The following is a 20,552-nucleotide window of genomic DNA, read 5'->3' as shown; positions in this document are numbered from 1 at the left end:
TGACTGGACACTCAGGGCTTCAGGCAGAGCTTCACAGTTGGATGAAGCCTCCCTGTGATCAGGCAGGGCCATAGGCTATGCCCTGAAGTTAGGCAGGGCTATAAGTTGAACTTTGCCATCCAGTAAGCCACTAGCAAGACTCCACTGTAAGGCAAGGTTGCTGGCGGGGCTCTCTGGTCAAAAGGGGGCTCCAGCTGTGTCTCATGGTTGAGTGGAGAGAGAGAGACAGTGCTCTGTGGTCAGATAGAGTTGCTTTCCATGTTTCCTTGTCAGTGGCTATGTTCTGCAGTTGGGCAAGGTTACTGGTTGAGCTCCCTGCCTTGGTGAGACCACAGGCTATGTTTAGCAATCAGTCAGGGCCATAGACTAGGTTCTGCATTACCCAGGGTCATCGTTCAGGCTCTTTGGTTATGTAGGGCCAGGGGCTATACTTAGTAGTTGGACAGGACTGCTAGTTTGGTTCTCTGCCCAAGTATGGCTGTACAATGGGCTCCATGGTTGCCTGGGTTCTTTGGCTGGGCTTCCTGGTTAGGCAAGACTGCCTAATTTACTAATTCACTAATTCACTGCCTAATTCACTAAAGGCAAGACTGCCTTTAGTTCACTAATTCTTTTTCAATCATAGCTAATTCCTATTACCAATTCATAATTTCATGTTACATTTTTCAGTTAATGAATTTTTATTCAGTTTTGTCTCATATCTGCCATGTCACTTTTTTTTTTTTTTTTTTTTGAGAGAGAGAGAGAGAGAGCACATGCATGTGAGCAGGGGAGGGAAGGTCAGAGGGAAAGGGAGAGAGAGAATCTTAAGCAGGCTCCATGCTGAGCATGGACTCCCCCCCACCTCAGTGTGGGGCTCGATCTTGTGACCCTGAGATCATGATCTGAGCTGAAATCAAGAGCTGGACGCTTAATGAACTAAGTCATCCAGGTGCTCTCTGCCATGTCATGTTTTATATTTTCTACTCCCCTACCCAAAATGTTAAACTTGGTGTTCACTTTTGTGGGCATTTTAAATACAATTGTTTTATCATTTGAGTTTGAGGATTCCATTAAGTTATGTTGTTTGTTTTGCTTCTTTTTTGTGTTTTGCTTCTTTTTTTAATTTAAAAAGACATATGCACCCCCAGGTTTATTATCCATTATTTACAATGGCCAAGACATGGAAATAACAAATGTACATTGATGAGTGAATGGATAAAGAAGCTAATATTTTTATATAATAGAATATTATTCAGCCATAAAAATAATATCTTGCTATTTGGACAACTTAGGACTTGAGGACTATATGCTAAATGAAATGTCAGAATAAGATAAATACTGTATGACTCTACTTATATGTAGAGTCTAAAAAAAAATAAAGAAATGAGCTTATCGATATACAGGACAGATTTGTAGTTGCCTGAAGGGGGATGTGAGGGAATAGGTAAGGTGGGTAAAATGGGTCCAAACATACAAATTCCCAATTATAAAATGAGTAAGTCATGGGATGTACAGTGAAGTGACTATACTTAATAATACTGTGTTGTATATTTGAAAGTAGCTAAGTGCCTGGGTTTTGAACGTCCTTTTTACAAGAAAACAGTGTAAGAAAAATTGTTCAGAAAAATTTTCTGATGCTTTTCATATGGTATCATTTTTCATAGAGGATTTCCCTTTGCTTTTTTACCTACCAGTCCAGAACCACTTTAAATGAAGTTTAAGTGTTGAGCTCCTTGACCCTCCAACAGATGGTGCAGTGTTTAGGTGCATGTTCAAGAGAGGGCTTGTTTACTTCCAGATTATTTTATAGATACAGTTCTTTGTAGTGGGTAAATTATTAATGTCCCCTCTCTTAAAAAGTTATTGATTTTGACTTCTGTTTCCCCAGTTCCACAAGACCACCAAAAGCACTGCTTAACCTTTCAACTGGAATGGCCACTATACTCGTAGGGTAAGTATGCTTTGAGTGCCTTTGCTTATATGTCCGACTTGTTTTCTTCTAGATCTTATTCCAACAAATTCTGGGGTATCTTGTAACCTCTCTGATGTCTTTGAGAAGAATCTTGTCTATAATCCTATGTTTATCATTGATACCCTGAATTACATGTGGCATCATTTTCCTACTTTTTTCTTCATCTTCAAATTAAGAAGGACACCTGCAATTCCAAAACATATGATAAAATTGAGTGTTAGGGAAATATGGCCAAAGTGACATCAATATCCTAGCTCATAAGACTATTTTAATTACAAAGTTTCACAAACATTTTATTTTATTTTAAAGATTTTATTTATTTATTCATGAGAGACACAGAGATAGAGACAGAGGCATAGGCAGAGGGAGAAGCAAGCTCCCTATGGGGAGCCTGATGTGGAACTTGATCCCAGGACCCCTGGATCATGCCTTGAGCCTAAGGCAGATACTCAACCACTGAGCCACCCAGGGGTCCCTTCACAAACGTTTTAATCATGCATATCTGTTTTTCATAAGAATTATAAGATTTCCTCCTAGGAATTGCCAAAATGTCAATCATAATTTAAAATGCCAAAAAACCCCTAAGATACTGAAATGTAAAGTTTCCTTAGGAAAGCAGTGAGTAAACTATCATATAGTTTATTAAACTGTCATGTGTAATTATTAGTGTCCACATTTGGAATTTTAGGCATTCTTATTAGCTCTTCATGAATGTTTTTAGGTCATTGCATGGTTATATTCAATGAATTCTCTTTCTCTTTTTTTAATTAAATGTAATTCATCCACTCAAAAAGCTCAAATGTAACATTTTATCCTCTATTTTTAAAAATTTAAATTTTTATTAGTAGCTACAGATGAAGTAAATGGAATTTTGAGAGGAATTTCCACTATCTACTTCTAATGGGCAAAATACCATGCTACCTGGACACAGCAGAAAACCGGGAGGCTACTTACTATAATAACAAGTGGGGATTAAGGTAGGAGATTGGATTTACCACTGCTTTTGAATATCACATATGGTAAACTCCAAAGGTACTGTCTCTTTTAGTAACATTTTAGCACAAGGTTGTCTCACATGGAAGCATATTGTAAATGTTACATGATTCCCAATATAGCATCAGACTACAGTCCTGGAAAAGCTTCTATTTATATCTCTTAGAAACAGTTTTTATCAGGAAGTGTTTTGCCCTCCCAACCAGCCTTCTCATAACCTTCTTGAGAGTACCTTCTCCGAAAAGACACAGGGGACCTAGAGTTTACTTGTCAAAATAAAATGTGTGAGAATGATGAAAAAATATAATGAGGACTTAAAAAGGATGAAGTAGTATCATCAGCTGTCATAGAACCCCAAACTGAGAAATCTGAACCAAGACACGACATTCATTTAAAACAAATCTTACTCTGCAGTGGGCTCTTGAGAGCATTTAGTCTTTGAGATTTTCTTGCTTGGTACTGGTCAGCTCTTTTAAATTTTGCCTAACTATTGATTCCCTTAAATAAAACTGAAGTCAGCTGCTTATATTATAAGGATACATCATGTCTTGACTTAGTAAGAAAAAAACTGCACTTTTGTGACACTTAGTAGGCCCTTTTGGACTTAAATAGAATAAAAGCCATCAGTCAAAATCTGCTGGTTCCTGATAACCATAATTTTACAAGGAATGTAAGCAGAATTTATTTAGAATAAGCACTTGCACCAATATTTGTTTCTGACTTTTTTCTTTGTACTTATCTCTGTTTTCCTTTCTTTTAGAATGATGGTTTAAGAATCACACATCTTTTTTGGGGCACCTGGGTGGCTTAGTGGTTGAGTGTCTGCCTTCTGCTCAGGGTGTGATTGTGGGGTCCAGGGATTGAATCCCTCATCAGGCTCTCCACAGGGAGCTGGCTTCTCCCTCTGCTTGTGTCTCTGCCTCTCTCTGTGTCTCTCATGATAAATAAATACAATCTTAAAAAAAAAAAAAGAATTGCACATCTTTTGGATTTAGGGATGATTTGAATGGGGTGTAATAGAATATCTAAACTCTTGGAATTTTTGTTCATCAAAAATGTTTGAAATAAAGCATCTAAAATATATCAAAAGGCAAATGTGAAAACAGACTAGAAATATCCCTGTAGGTTTTTATATTTAAGTCAGCATGATTAAACATTAAGCAAGGGGAAAATACCAAGGGAATAAAGAGTTAAATTCTGAGCCCAGTTAGGATTGAATATGCATGTGCTAGAGATTTCCAGTGAAAGATGTGTGCCTTATGCATGAAAAACAGCTGGGAAGAGGGGCTGAACAAGAGAAACCACTTGGGAAGAGAGGTTACATGATGTATGAGCTAGTGAACTTTCAGCATGTAGAAAATGCATAACCATTCTTAAGAATCACATAAAATTAAAGATTGATGCTCAGGCCAGAGTAAACTCTTTCAGGGCTAGAGAGAGTGGATTGGTATGACATTTCTATTTTTTTACTTCCCTGTTCCTCATTCTGCCTTACTGGTCTAATTTGACTATAACCATAGTATTTAACATTGTATTAAGAGCTTTCCATGTTCCAGGCATGCTTTAATGTATCAATTCTTTTTTTTTTTTTTTTTTTTTTTTTTTTAGATTTTATTTACTTATTCATGAGAGACACAGAGAGAGAGAGGCAGAGACACAGGCAGAGGGAGGAGCAGGCTCCCTATGGGGAGCCGGATGCAGGACTCAATCCCAGGACCCTGGGATCATGACCTGAGCAGAAGGCAGATCCTCAACCACTGACTCACCCAGGTGCTCCATGTATCAACTCTTTAAATCTTCTTAACAAACCATGAGGCAGAAACTATTTTAGAGATAAGGAAACTAAAGGTGAAGGTGAAGTTCTTTGAGCAAGATCAAATGGCTGTCAGTGGTGACTTAGCTCCAGAGTCTGTTCCTCCACCACTTGCATCAGACTCCTGACAACATATGCACCTAGTCTCTGGGACTGGGAGACCACATAGGGTGAGTTGCAGGATCTTAAATTGCTTAGAATCTCTAGGATATTTAAGATTTGGAGATCCTTTTGGACTTAGTGAACTAAATCTCATTTGCTTTTACGCTTTCTGACTTTAAAAAATAAAGATTCCCTTCATGTTGCATTTTCCAGAAAAAAAAAAAAACCCGCCTTTTTTAAGGGTGAGAGAGGCAGAGGGAAAGGGAGAAGCAGGGCTCAAACTCACAACCCTGAGATCATGACCTAAGCTAAAATCAAGAGTCAGATACATAACCAACTGACTAACCGAGGCACCGAGGAAAAACATTTTATAGACAACCGTGAAACATATTTCTATGTTCCTGGTACTATTTGAAACATTTGTCATTAATTCTTGAGGGAATTTGATGTTAGTAATATTATTTCCATGTTAATAAATATCAGTGCAGATCTGGGATTTAAACCGAGTTTGTTTGTTTTTATTTCAAAGCAAGCATTCTCTTGCAAATTATTACAAAGAAAAGTTAAGGTTATTTTGATTATAAATGACATAATGTTTATAATATTGAATACCTCCAGGGGAAGCTATCTGAATAAATCTGTATCTAGAGGTAGAATCTGACTATTGGCCAATCTGAGGAAATCCCCACCTGGTAGGTTGATGGACCATTCATTTGAAGATGAAAGAATTATCAGGAGATTCCTGTAGGGATACTATTCCCATATCTTCCTCTATCTTAAGGAGAAAAAAACAAACCAAAAGGGTATATTGCACTTAAATTCAGAAGATAAGTACCCTCTGCTTTCTGGAATAGATGCCATTTCTGATAATACTATTTTCTCAGCAAAGAGATGCTCATAGGAAACACACTAGTAGTGGTCTTAATTATGCTCAGAAATAAGGACGCTTGGGTGGCTCAGTGGTTGAGCATCTGCCTTTGGCCCAGGTCTTGATCCTGGAATCCTGGAATGCAGTTCGCAAAAGGCTCCCTGCATGGAACCTGCTTCTCCCTCTGCCTATGTCTCTGCCTCTTTCTGTGTGTCACTCATGAATAAATAAAATAAAATCTTAAAAAAATATGCTCAGAAATATACAGTATCTTCACACACACTCCACACACACACACACACACACACACACACACACACGGAAGTGCTAAGACAGCAAGAAAAGAAAACTTCAGGTAATTTTCAGAAGATTATTTGAAATCCAAAGAGACTCAATACACTTGAACTCTAAGCATGCTGTTCCCTGGAAAGTGGTTGGGCAGAAATGAGGAACAACTCTGACCATGATGAGAAAGAGTGGTATGAATTATATTGGATTGATTTGGTGGCAGCAGCTCATCACTTACACAAATGGAGTAAAAATGGAGGTAAAAATATAGTTGCTAGAGCCCTAAAGGCAAAACTGATGATGAGGCAAAACTGTTGGCTTCTTTGTATAATATTTGGTGCCAAGCTTATAGTTTCTGGATGGGCAACTGTCCATATCTATCAACAGATTCCTAGCTTGACTTTGGGATCACAGGCCAAGTTGTGATAGGAGCACTGGGCTCTTGCCTTCTCAGCAGATAATGAGGTGCAAATGCAAAGGGGAGACCTTAGAACTAACCATATTATGTCTCTTCAAAATAAATGATATCATCAGAAGAAAAGCACAATATCAGTTACCAGGCATGGCTCTTTACCTCAGGAAGTTCCCGAAGGCTTCTAGGTCTGGCATATGGTAAGCATGTTAATGTGTGTGAAAAATGTTAGTTGTTGAAATGTTTCATAATGGTATGACTAATTATAAACAAATTAATGTTTTTCTACACCTTCCATTAACTGTAATCAATAAAATCCAAACCAACAAGTAGGTCCAATTATCCTATCCCATGTCAGCTTGAATAGGACAGAGCCAGAGACCTGGAAGCAGCTTTAATGTATATGTTAAAAGGCTATAAATCAGTAATAACATGACCATCTGGGGACTACTATGCTGGAATGATTGTTTACATTCCAAATTACCTTTCATTGAACAGGCATAATTATTAGGTACCATATAGCAGTAATTGTGCTGGGATTATTAATAAATGATTAAAACACACAATCTTTCAGGAAAGTTGTGTTCTAGTGGGACAGATAAGAAAACGAGTAACTTGGACACAAGTTCTAAGGCAGCACAAAGTTGGTGAGCTCAATCCAGATCAATCAGAGAAGGAAAAGACATCTGAACATGTCTTGGAGAATGAAGGCTGACAATGAAGGGGAAAAGGGTATTCAAAGCACATGGGAAGGAAGAGAAAATGAACAGTTTGAAAGAGCCTGATGTATATGGGGAATGTTTTTTTTTAAAGAAGATTTTATTTATTTGAGAGAAAGCATGAGCAGGAGGAAGGGGAGAGGGAGAAGTAGACCCCCCCACTGAGTGGGGATTCTAATGTCAGGCTGGGTCCCGGGAATCCAGGATCACGATCTGAGACAAAGGCAGACACTTAACTGACTGAACCCCCCAAGCCCCCCTTACAGGGAATCTTAAGCAGTTTGGTATTTCTTTATGGCGAAGTGCAAAAGCAGGAGCAGGTTAAAAGTATTACGATCAGAGAGGGATGTGAAGAATATACAATGGAGGACATTTTTTCCATACTAAGAAGTTTGAATTTCAGTTTTTTGAAGTCATAGGAAACCATTAAAGGGTTTTAAATAGTGTGGTCAACATTTCAGGGTTTGCGATTTAGATTTTTGGGCCTCTCTGGTTGCGGTGGAGAACTTTTTTGAGAGGATAACACTAGAGACTCTGAGAAAGAAATAGAAAAATAAGCAAGTTAGAACTCTAAAAGATTTATTGGCTAAAATGACACAGAGCACCATACCAGGTAGCATGTCTTAAAATGATAGCAGTGCATGGATATGTGTTTGAGGTTTGGGGATTACACAAAGATTACTGTCAACTTCCTGAATTATTCATAAACTGTATCTACTTTTCATTAAGTGACACATATAAATGGCCAACAATAAGGTGCTACAGCTTAGCCAGTTTGCTGACAGAGATGCTGGCCATACCAAACTGTTATTTGCTCCCCACTCATGTGAGTGTCTAGGCTTCTGCTCACATTGCTTTGCTCCACTTGAGTGTTCTTTTTCCCTTGTCTGCTTAGAAAACTCCATTAATATTCCAAATCTAACCTCCTATGACACTTCTTCCCTAAAGCCTTCCTTTCCCTCCCTTGACCACGTGACTACTTGTAGGTACTTGCATTGTAATGTTACCTCTTACTGATTCCTTACTGAAAGCCAGGCACAATGCAAAATGCTTTCACAGACATATGCTCTTACAATAACTTTACAATTTACCCCAGATTACAGATGGAGAGACTGAGATTTTCACTGACGTGCTATAACTTGTTCAAGGTCTGGGGGTTAGAAAGTGAAAACCAAGGTTTAAATCTTGGTATATCAACCTCCCACATTTATGGGGTTTCACTAATGCCAAACTGTTCTATTTCTTCCTTAACTTATTATATACTGTAAGAAATTTGAGAACCAAAATATCATCTGCCCCCATGATGTTTGGCAAGTAAATAGAGGGTGTTCAAAACTATTGTTTGAATGCATGAGTGTTTAGAGCAATACCACTGTGCCAAGTAGTTCTTCAGTACCTAGAATTCAATATGATTGCAATGGGCAGCATAGTGTCAAATCTGCCGATTTTAAAAATACACTGAAACATAATGTCTACCAAGTTCATCAATGTTGTTGCAAATGGCAAGATTCTTTTTTTTTAAGGCTGAGTAGTATTTTATTGTATGTATGTATCACACTTTTTTATCCATTTATCTCTCAATGGATATTTGGGTTTTTTTCATAACTTGGCCTCTATTAATAATGCTGCAATGAACATGGACATGCGGATACCCCTTTGAGATCACAATTTCAATTTTTTTGAATATTTGCTCAGAAGTAGAATTGCTATATGATATAGTAGTTCTAGTTTTAATTTTTGAGGACCCTCCATACTATTTTCTGTAGTGGCTGCACCATTTTGCATTCCCAACAACAGTGTACAGGGTTCCAATTTAGCATTACGGTAAGAGACATGTCAGTTACAGAAGAACAAATACTGCATGAGTCTGCTTATATGAAATGTTTAAAATAGTCAAACTTCTAAAAGCAGAACATTGAATGAAGGTTGCCAGGATATGAAGGGAGAGGAAAATGGGGAGTTCTTATCCATTGGGTATAAAGTTATAGTTACATAAGTAACTTATACTATAAGTATAAGTTCTAGAGGTCGCTGTTCAACATGGTGCCTATAGTTAATAATACAATATTGTGCACTTGAAAATTTATTAAGTGTACCCTCATGTTCAGTTCCCATGTTGAGTGTTGTTACCACACAAAAACAAAACAAAACAAAGCAAAACAAAAACAAAGGAACACAAAGTAACTTTGGGAGGTGGTGGATACATTGATACCTTGAGTGTATGTTTATGTCTAAACTCATCAAATTATATATATTAAATATATAAATATGCATGCATTTAAAAATATACCTATTATACCTCAATAAAGCTGTAAAAAATACACTAAAGCAAACATGACAAAATCTGAATTAGGTATAGAATCTCATGAAAGCAATAAACAGTATAATGGCGTATAATGGAGATCTTTTTAACGACAGGGTTGTCTGAAAAATGATAAGTTTATCGCAAACACTGTCAAGAATCTGAAAATATTGGATAAAATCACTAAGAGAAAACACCAATTATGATATTAGTTGATGAAAGTGCATTATGCTGGAAAACATTAAAATTTAACTTATATCTTTATATGAATTAATATATAAATACGGCTTTTAAAAATTCAATTTACTATGTCTGCATTTAAGTGCCTAGTAGATGACAGTTGCAACTATGATTGTGTCTCCTGCAGTACAGTCTATTATATGACAAATACAAATCTGGTTCTGTTTACTAAATGGGGCCTACCATATAAACAGTTATGCATATGACTGTGCCTACTGTCTAAGAATTACATATAAGACCACTACAAATATGAATGTGCTAAACTTATTGCTATTAAAGAAGTTAAAACTTTGTAAAAGATGTTAATCTTGTAAAGTAATAGAAGTACTAAATTTGACTATAGTTGTGTCACACCCCATCCTGAAGCCATATAAAGTAGCATGGAGAAGTTGAACAAACTTGCAGAAACATAAAAATCTTTAACATAGTTAGGGCAGAGTGGGTGGCTTCATTTGACTAGTGGATAAATTATAGGGAATGGTATGTCAGGAAGGGCAAGAGGGAGACAGGTAGGGTCACAGAGAATGATATATAGCATACTAATGAATTTGAACTTTATCTCGTCAGATGTCACTCAAAAATTTTATGGTGTGGGAGAGGTGGTGGTAGTGTGTGTGAAGTTAGTTTTTCCTTATAGAAAATGTGTCTAAGACATGGAGATTTGAAGATGGAGGGTAGGTGAGAAAACTTTAATTGGGAGAAAGATAAGGAATTTAAGACAGGTGAAGTAGAAAAGGAAATGAAAATTCAGGTATCAGGAATGTTAAAAAGGTAAATTCTAGTGATCTTAAGGACTAATTATAAATGGTTTCTGAGAAAGAGGAAGCAATCTCAGATGACTTCTGGATTTCTGACTTGATCACCTTGGTAGGTCAGGTTATTACTCACTTATGAATAAAATACAAAAGAAGCAGGTGTGGGTGGAGGGGGGGAACGAGGCATTGATATAATTCTGCTGGATGTGAAAAGTCCAAGCTCTGGAATTAAACAGATCTGAGTCCACTTCAGGTTGTTGTTGACTGTGGAAACTTGGGTGAGTAGTTGTTGAAGAAATCAAGTCAAATTGAGGCAGATATTAATTGCTCTCCTTTAGAAATAGGTACTGTAATCAAGTTACTTGATAAAACATTGAATAATTGAGGAAGAAATAAAGTTAATAAGATCCTTTTACTGAGCCTTTAACACTAGGTAGTATATGTCCAGTCTATTTTCACTAGCTATCTCTGTAGACTAATATTTAAAGAAATCCAATTTTACAGTGTCAGTCTTATGAAACCCTTGTCAATTAGCTATTTGACATATTATAAAATCACTACTGTCTATGTTAATATTGGTAGACTGGTGTAATATAACACTGCTAAACAAATCTGTGTAATCTCTAGAAGAGTAGTAAAAAATGAATTGTGATTTGAAAATATATTTTAGTTGTAGTGCAATATAAAACTATAAATATCACCCTTTGCCCTCAAGTGAAGACCAGGCAGATAGATGGACAAACATAACAACAAAACTCCAGATTCTTGCAGAGAACAATAAATGGAAATTAGAAAATTCTATTCTTACAATAATTTCCTCCTTTTCCAGTAAGTGATAGTAGAATAGATACAAAGAAATAGACGATTGTCTTGAAATATTTATACAAAAAATCATTACAAAGTCAACATTTCAAATAGCAAGACGGAGGAATTTGTCCTAAAAGCCTATTTGATCAGGCAAGAGCAGGTAGTGGAGTTCTCATTAAGTGTGTGGTAACTGGAAAAAAGAGAGCTTTATGGAAGACTAGATTCCTTTTAATTGGAACAGGCCCCTGTGGAAAATGAAGTACGTCACTGAAGTTGTCCTCTAGATTATCCGTGGCTTTGAGGCTAGACTACTCAATGAAGCAACTGTTTTCTTATTTCATTAATTCTTCTGAAAAATAAACTTGCTCTGTATTCTCTGGAAACAAAAACTGTAAAAATTGTGTTTTCAAGGGGAAGTGAATGCATATGCTATGAATTAATTTGTCTGCAAGTCTGGAAAATATTACTGAATGTGGTGAACATTGATCAGTTTCAACAACAACAACAAGGAGCCCAAGATCAGCAGTGAATGAGAAAAAATCTTAGAGGGAGATTTGATTTCAGCACCTCTTTGTGACCAATAAGTTGCTACCAACGGAATAAACCATTCGGCACGTAGTAGGACTTCACGTATTCATTGAATGATGCAATATTTTGGAAAACAAGTAAAATGTAGTAGTACATTAAGCTAAATAGGTGGCATTTAACTATTTTTTATTCACAGGAGTCTGCTCTTTGGCTGTTGTCCCATTTATTTGGTCATGATTTTTATGCAGCCATTAGGCATCATTTGATCTTGTTTCAGAACTTACAGCATATCTGGTATGACATATTAGAAAGACACTTTGCATTTATAATCATGTACTTACGTCAGAAATGTATGATGAGCTTATGAAATACCAAAATGACTTGTCATTTTCCTTTTGTTTCACTGTGAAGCCTTTTCCCTTCCCAAATGGTAAAAACTATAAATTTGGTAGAGTGGATGTGTATGAGTGAAATGTGTGTGTGTTTGTCTGTGTGTGTGTGTGTGTGTTTTCTAGGTTGAACAAGTTCATATAACTCTCTATATTGTAATATTCCTTTGGGCTCTTAAGGAACATTCTAAGCAATCATTTTCAGGACGCAAAATGAGGGCTTTGTGTCCTGTACATAATTGATGAATTATGGTTTATTGAATAATTTTTAACTACAGTGATTGTACAGCTGAAGTTAGAGCTTTAAAATATTTTATCATCCTTGCCCTGAATGTGCTCAATATTGAAAATGAAATTTAATGAGATAATGTGTAAGTTTCTCATCTGTCAAATATATAGCAATCATTCTCATTGTTTCTGATAGGACAGCCTTATTCCCTATGACTCATGTGTCCCTCACTTCCCTCATTCACACCAGTTTATATTCCTTTTAGGCTACATTATTCTTTTCTGTCAAAAGCCTAGGCAAAATAAAAGCAAACGGTGACCTCATTTCGTTTAAGCACAATTCTTATATCAGAAAGCATGAGAGACATTTAAATGAGGAGGGGAAAAAAAATCAACCTTGTCTGACAGTTGTTTGACAAAATAGGAAAGTGAATTTGAAAGTTCATGGGGCCTTGAAATAGTAGTCATATATTATTGTTCCCAGTTCTCAAAAAAAAATGTTTTTTTCTCAGAACCAGGAGTTAAACTTATCAAAGCAGGTGGCCCTTGCTCTCTAGTTTCTTGATCTTATGAAACATGTAGATAAAATCTAAGCCAGAGTGTCTCAAGTATTCCAGTTCTGTAACCATTAACGTGCTTTACAACCCTGAATTTCTGTGATTTCACAGTGGAAACCTTGAAATTGATCTGAGAGAGAAGATGTCTATATGCCTTATATGTGATATATCATGGAAATGGTAAGTGGCTTTTTGACAAGAGGACATGCCTGACCACCATCATGTCTACAGCTGTCTGTGAACAGCCAAAATTATGGTGGGATTTGGGATTTCAATATATCTGTTTTGAAATCAAACAGTAATGTGACTATAGATATATAAATTTGCAGTAATTATAGATGATACAGCATAGACTTTCTTTAGTACAACCTGAAGAAGAAAAGTAACTTAGCTAAACTGAATAGTTTGGGAAAGTCTATTTTGTTTATTGGCACTAAGGAGTGAAAGAGGTAAGATGGAAAAGAAATATTCTCCTTCCGCTCCCACCACCATGGGACTGCAAAGTAATAAGAAATGCATATTTGGTCATCTTCTCTGGTTCCTAATATAGAGCTCCCAATACTCTTGGAATTCCCTGAATCATAAAGGTGAGAGGAGAATCTGTTATTCATAACAAACGCATTTCATCCACCCCTTGTATGCTAGTGAGGTGGACTCTTGGTGGGCTTCTAGGTAGCTTCAGCATGGGGGCAGGTTGACAGAGGAACCAACCAGATGATTGGAGGGTTGGGGCTTTCATCTCTACCCTGCCCACCTCCATGAGGGGAGAGGACCTGTAGATGGAGTTAATCACGAATGGCTGTTGATCTAATCAATCATGCCTAGGTGATGAAACTTCCATAAATACCCTAAACAATGGGGTTCAGAGAGCTCTGGTCTGGTGAACACATCTTGGTGCTGTAAAAGTGGAAGTATTCAGAAAAGGTCTAGAAGCTCTGTGTCCTTCTCCCCAAACTTACCTGTGCATCTCTTCCATTTGGCTGTTTCTGAGTTGTATCATTTTTAATAAACTGGTAATAGTAAGTAAACTGTCTTCCTGGGTTCTTTGGGCTTTCCTAGCAAATTATCTAACATGGGGAGGGGTTCATGGGAACCCCTGATTTATAGCTAGTCAGAAGTTAAGGATACTTGGTCGGTCTTGTGACTGATGTCTGAAGTGGGAGGCAGTCTTGTAGGACTGAGCCCTTAACCCGTGGGATCTGCACTAACACTGGGTTGTTGAATTAAATTATTAGAATTAAATTATATGGCACCAAGTTGGTGGTTCAGAGTTGGATAATTGCTTGGTGTGGGAACCCTAGCTCTGTATTTTGTGTCAGAATTGTGTGTGTAGTACCCCTCCACCACTGCACAACTAATAACTAATTTCTGCCAATACTTCCTAGACATTTTGTAAATCTGGGTTTTCTTTTTATTTTCCATTTTTGCAGTCACTATCCTGGTTCGGTCTCTCACCCTTTCTTCACTGTCAATATAAATTCACACTTCTCATCAGTTATCTCTTTTTTCTAGAATGCTCCTTTCTTCCAAATTAACTTCTATCTTCTTGAACCTGCATTTGTAGCATTAAGTCCCATATCGGACACATAGTATGAGATCAATTGCAAAGGAAAGAAGGGACAAACATAAAAGAAGAGAAGAGGGGCCCCTGGGTGACTCAGCGGTTGGGTATCTGCCTTCGGCTCAGGGTGTGATCCCAGAGTCCCAGGATCGAATCCCACATCAGGCTCCCTGCATGGACCCTGCTTCTCCTTCTGCCTGTGTCTCTGCCTCTCTCTCTCTCTGTGTCTCTCATGAATGAATAAATAAAATTAAAAAAAAAAAAGAAAAAGAAAAGAAGAGAAGAAAGAGCAGGGGTATGTATGTACTAATTTCCAGATTTTTAAAATAATTACAAATAGTAACTTCTTTAAATACAAGGGACAAGGGTCTCAGTAGCTGAGCGACTATCCTCCCTGTTTCTATAACTTACAAAATAAACATTGGTTTTACAATCATAATTCATTTGATCCTCCCAAATGAATAGATTTTGGTGATATTGCCATTTTTAAAGCTATAGAAAAAGAAACTCAAGAAATTCATGAAGCTAGGAAGAAAACCAGGATGTGAATCAGTCTAATCAACACAAATTTGGATTTTCTGTTACCATAGTCAGAACTGGCTACATAATTTGTGGGGCCTGGTACAAAATAAAAATGTGGGGTACCTTGCTCAAAAGTACTGAGAATTTCAAGGCAATGACAGGAGAGGCCAAACTGAGGCCCCTTCTGTGTGGGGGCTGTGTGCAACTGCACAGGTTGTATGCCCATGAAGCTGGTCCTGACCATGCTCTCCCATGATTCTATGGGGCTCTTTTTTTGAGTGCTAAGAAGGGGTTGGCAGCTCATTGATTAAAGGCAAACTCTGCCATGTCAAACAAGGAGAACAAGAATTAGCATAACACACCAAGCACTGAGGGTGTTTTGAGTGTCTTCTTAATCCTCACAATAGCCTTGCATCTTCTGAGATGCAACATCTTCACCATCCGGCTCAGTCTCATGCCTTTCATAGTGTCAACTCCTCTGAGAAAGACTTTAAAGCCTATCCCTCTACTTGGATGAATCATTGCCCTCCCACGTGTTCACATTGTACCCTCTGCTGGCTCCAGTATGTCACCTGTGATGATTTTGCTTTCTTACCTGATATAAGAACAAATTGAGACTGAGTCACATAGCTAGGAAATAAAGTTGTTGTTGAGATAATTAAGGTTTATAGCTCCTTTCACTGCTAATCCAGTATTCTGTTCTGCTACTCTAACCTGTTCAGGGTTACTTGATCAACTAAAGTGTTCAGCGTTGGCCACTTTTACCATCTCACTTTACTTTTATCCCCACAGAAGAAGTGCAGAGGGTTGAGGAGGTGGTATCTGGTTCTCCAGGTGAATCATAACACAATTGCAGATATGCAGATCTTACCTAGACATTGTGATCTGGTGAAGGTATAACTCAGTGCATGTGAGGGTAAGTATACACCTTTATCTCTCCAAAACTGGGATTAAAAAAATAAACCAGGAGGAACCATTCTTCTAAGAATAACCTAACAAGCTATTGCTTGCATCTGAAAAGAGGCAAAAACCCTATGCATTCCAAGAAGCTTGGAGACAATATTAGCATTCTTTACAAGATTTGGTTTGCCAAAAAGCTAAATGCTTTTAGTGTCATAGTGGGACTGCTCTATTGGCAAAATAAACATTTTACTGTGATGTAATATAAAATTTTTAAGGGCTTGACTTCACAATTTAAATTTTAAAATACATTTAAAAATATAATGCATATACTTCTACCTTTAAATATGAAAATTAATATACAGAACAACACAGCAAAGCTTAATGTTCTGCATATAACAGAAGACATACAATAGCCAAAAATTAGCTCCTTGAAGTATGATAACTACTGATATATGACTAAGATGAACAGTTTTGAATGGTGTAATTGGTTTAATTAATTGAAAATGAGGTAATTGGTTTTTAGAAGGTGTTTAAAAAGTGCAGTTAGAGATCAACATTTTCTAAACCAAATTCATAAATCTTTGATAATCCTCAAACAGAATAAGGAAGTATTGGTATAAATGAATCTTCTATCCATCATCTAAGGCCATATGAGGTTAAATCAATGAGGCTGTTGTTTTGTAACTGGATGTCATTTTTCCATGAACAGTAGTAAAGCTCATTGTAATACATAACCTAATGTGGAATTTAATTTTAAAATCTTTTAAAAAGTGACTTAGTTGTAGACATTTCTCCAGGATATGAGAGGAAACTGTGAAGAATTGAAGGAGATCCTTATGGGCACATCCCAAGGAACCTCATTAACTGTTAAATCACCTCTCTATCGATGATTACTCAGCACTTCCTCTACTGTGGCTAGAGGAGGACTGAGGCACCCTAACTATTAAAGCAAGGTGTGCAACTGAGACTGACACATCTAATATGGACAGATTTACTGTGTCTGTCAAGATTAGCTTGGCAAGGGCTTTGGTCCAGATAACATCATTTTTAACCATTGCTTGCTGGGTATCCTTTCGAAAGCATAGAAATGTTCCCTCCTGTCCTTTTGGCACAATCACTCAGCTTTTCCTTTTCTTTTCTTTTTTATACAGTTGTGAAGGAGGTGATGCTTTGAAAATTTAAATACACATTCTTTTCTGGCTCTTCAAGTATATGACATTTATTCTAGTTGGAACAAGAATTCATCAAACCTGGAGAAGATTAAGACATGTTATTGTAAGGAGGATGATGTAATAACTTCTGACATGGAAAATAAGATTTTTCAAATTCCTCAAGTTTCCTTTCAGTGGATCAAGAACACTAGTGGATGAAGAGAGGAAGAAGTTGAAATTCAGCCAGAAATGTGTGTTCTGATTTTTTTCTTCCTTGGGCTGCTGCTCAAAGACAAAAAAAGAGTAGATAAATGAGAATAAATGAGACCAGAATTGGATGTTTGTGCCCACTTCTCCTTTGAAACTATGAGCCTTTCAAACTATTCCTTCAAACTATTTATCTTATGAAGTAAGTATTGTTCTTCTCATTTTAAAAACAGCTGCAAATAGAGAGGAGCCAGTTTGCTCAAGGTTATTCAGATGGCACAGAACCTGGATTTGAACTCAGGACAGCTGACTAACCACCCTTAACTATAATACTATACTGCCTTTTTGTACTGCCTATGCACACAGCTGCGCTATAAATAAATAAATAAATAAATAAATAAATAAATAAATAAATATTGAAATAAAGTCAGTAAAATTTTAATAGTTTTCATATAGAATCAATGAGTTTCTGATCATAGTGTTATTGGAAGTGATATCAAATTATAACACTTGCCATGCTGGTTTCACCATCTATTAAAATCTCCTAATATTTTTATTAGAAATGGAAATTTAGTATTTAACTTGAACTTCTATGCTGTCTTGCTTAAGAAAAGTACAACTTCTGTGAGTTGCACTTTTTTTCAGTTGTATCCAAACTAAAAGCATGTCTATTTTAATGTCTCACATGGTTTTGTTCCTATTGATAATTATGAAAAGTAATATAATTTCTGACTTTGATTCGTGAAGGACCACAGATTTCTACAATAGAATTGTCCTTTCTTCAGAGTTTCAGAAAGTAAATTAATTGCAACAATAAAAGTGCTCTTTGAAGCTCCTTTTTTTTTAATTTTTTTTTTTTGAAGCTCTTTCTAATAGGGTACTTTGTTTATGTTCCAGCCATTCCCTTAGAGATGGCGTAAATATTTCATAATTATTTTGGGAACCAAACTTTTTATGTATGTAGATATATTTTCAGTCTTCATGTTATTTAATCCCATCATCTGATGGAATATAAACTATCTCTCAGTTAGATGTTATTTTCACTCTTAGGTGGTTGGCTCTTATTCACACATTTAAAAAATTATTTCATAGCAGCGTATTTGAACTAAATGAGGCATTTCTAACATCAACTTTTAAAACTTGATGGTTTGGTTCTCTTTACTTATCATTTTGTAGACTTGACGTCTCTAGTGCAAGGCTTGCTTTTGCTTGTAAACCTATAGTATTACCAATTAAAAATTCAAATAACATTAACTACCTTGAATTAAAATGCTCTCAGGCAATAAAGCAGCCATTGTAAATCCTTGGAATTTGGAAAAACAATCAGTGTCATATAAACAATCAGTGACACATGCTGGATCTGATTTTTAATGTACAAGGCCTTGGTTGGAAAATGAAGATGAGCCTGCTATATAATTTCATATGTATATTTCAATATATGGATTCTAAGTAGGTTCTTACAAAAGGGAACACCTTCAATACTAAGTGAAAACAGCACAAGAAAATCACCAAACATAGTCAATGAGTTTTTTTCCCCAGTTTACTCAATAATACAGTATGAGAAAACTGCATGGATAGAACAACTTAAATGTAGGTCGGACCCATTGAAAATGTTAAAATATATCCTTGTTGAAAAGAAACTGCTACATTTCATCAAAGTAGGAAAAATAACCTGACACAACTTACAATGGGTATAAGAGACTATTTTGCAGTAAGTCACAATAAAATATATGGCTTAACCTGCAAAAAAAATGAAAATTGTGGGAAATTTAATGAAGTACCTGTGGAATTTGCAGAAGAAAACACAGAAGTTTATCCATTTATCATTATGCCTGTTTGAATTTATAAGTTATAATGTTTTATGAATAAGTAGAAAAGTGAAAAACTCTTAATTCTATCATGGCTTTATATGATGCCACTCACGAATATGCAAAAAGATAAACAATTCTTCAAAATGTGTAAGCAGAGCAAAGGCATTAGAAGTGAGCTATGAAAGTTGAAAAACATAGTTTGATGTGTACTTGATCTTACATTATTGGTGTAATTAATACACATCTGGAGATTAATTAATCTTCAAATATGCAGGTGACTGGTGAATCAAGTGTTTGGCTGACAGATTCCAAATTTGAAATTATAATTTCTTTAAAATGGTTTTAAAAAAAACATCCTGTGCTGTTATTAGAATTCTTTCTCATGAACAATAAAGTAGGTTATATTATAGACCTTTTATCTTGGCTTTTTAAAATAAGCATTATTTCTTTATTTTTTTTGTCAGAGAGATGATAAATATTTTAAATGCTTTTGGAAAGAAGTAAAAAAAATATAAAAATATATCACAAACTCATCTCTGAAGCTTTCAAAGTACCCATGCCTTCTCTTAAAAAGAGACAAAAGGTCATGCATTAATGAATTTTTCTTATTTCATGGAATGAACTCTTACATAAAGCAAAACAAGAATGTTCACTGAGAGCAAGATTTTGTCTATTTTGTTCACTCTACTTCTTGCACCTGAAACAGGACATAGAACATAGTAGGTGCTTGATAAATAATTTGTGTGATTGATTGAAAAAATAAATAAAAAATTGAATGGCTAATTATATGCATATGTAATCCTAGAACTCTAATTTTACTGAAATTCTGCAAATCCCAAATTCATCTATGATTATATCAACATAATCTGTTTTGAATATATACTGGATATATTTAATGTGTTAATATATACTGGATATATTTAATGTGGTATTCATAATAATGCTTGCTCAAAGCTGACAATATTTTGAGTTGGCCAATCGCTACAGCAAGAGCACATGATTTGTTTCCATTCCATTTTTTCCTCAAAATTACATTAAAAATACCATGGAGAGGGGTGCCTAGGTGGCTCAGTTGGTTAGGTGACTAACTCTTTGATGTTGGCTCAGGTCATGTTCTCAGGGTTATGAGATCACCCTACAGTGGGCTCCACGTTGGGTATGGAGCCTGCATAGAATTATCTTTCTCTCTACCCCACCCCTGCTTCGCTCTCCCTCTCTCTCTGTCCTACTCTAAAAAAACCCAACAAAACAAAACAAACAAACAAAAACTATGGAGACTAATTGGAGAAAAATAATACCTGTGGCTGGCATTGATAAATATCAGGAAATAATTGGTAATAAAATTGATGGGAGTCAGAAGTGCTCAGTGGCACTGGGAAGAGATTTATTTGCTACATCAACAGAGAGAAAGTGATGCTTAACTAATCACAACTCTGAAACTC

The 20,552-nt window shown here is 36.2% G+C and overlaps 1 long non-coding RNA gene across 4 annotated transcripts in view; it reads left to right on the top strand.

Annotated features, from left to right (window-relative positions):
* Positions 1–20,552, top strand: part of LOC112917240 (uncharacterized) — a 442,839-nt gene that overhangs the window by 382,454 nt on the left and 39,833 nt on the right. For 3 of the 4 annotated variants that reach the window (XR_012002935.1, XR_003234441.2, XR_012002934.1), the window contains 5 exons: positions 1,871–1,933; positions 2,800–2,931; positions 13,067–13,135; positions 15,831–15,954; positions 17,093–17,501. This is a non-coding gene — a long non-coding RNA (uncharacterized lncRNA). Of the gene's footprint in view, positions 1–1,870; positions 1,934–2,799; positions 2,932–13,066; positions 13,136–15,830; positions 15,955–17,092; positions 17,710–20,552 lie in introns of those variants that run through there. The other variant, XR_012002936.1, reaches the window with a different exon arrangement.

The sequence above is a fragment of the Vulpes vulpes genome, chromosome 8 (genome assembly GCF_048418805.1).
Source record: "Vulpes vulpes isolate BD-2025 chromosome 8, VulVul3, whole genome shotgun sequence".
Classification (NCBI taxonomy): Eukaryota; Metazoa; Chordata; class Mammalia; order Carnivora; family Canidae; genus Vulpes; species Vulpes vulpes.
Note: the sequence above shows the minus strand (reverse complement) of the source record. Positions and strands in the feature narration are given on the sequence as shown.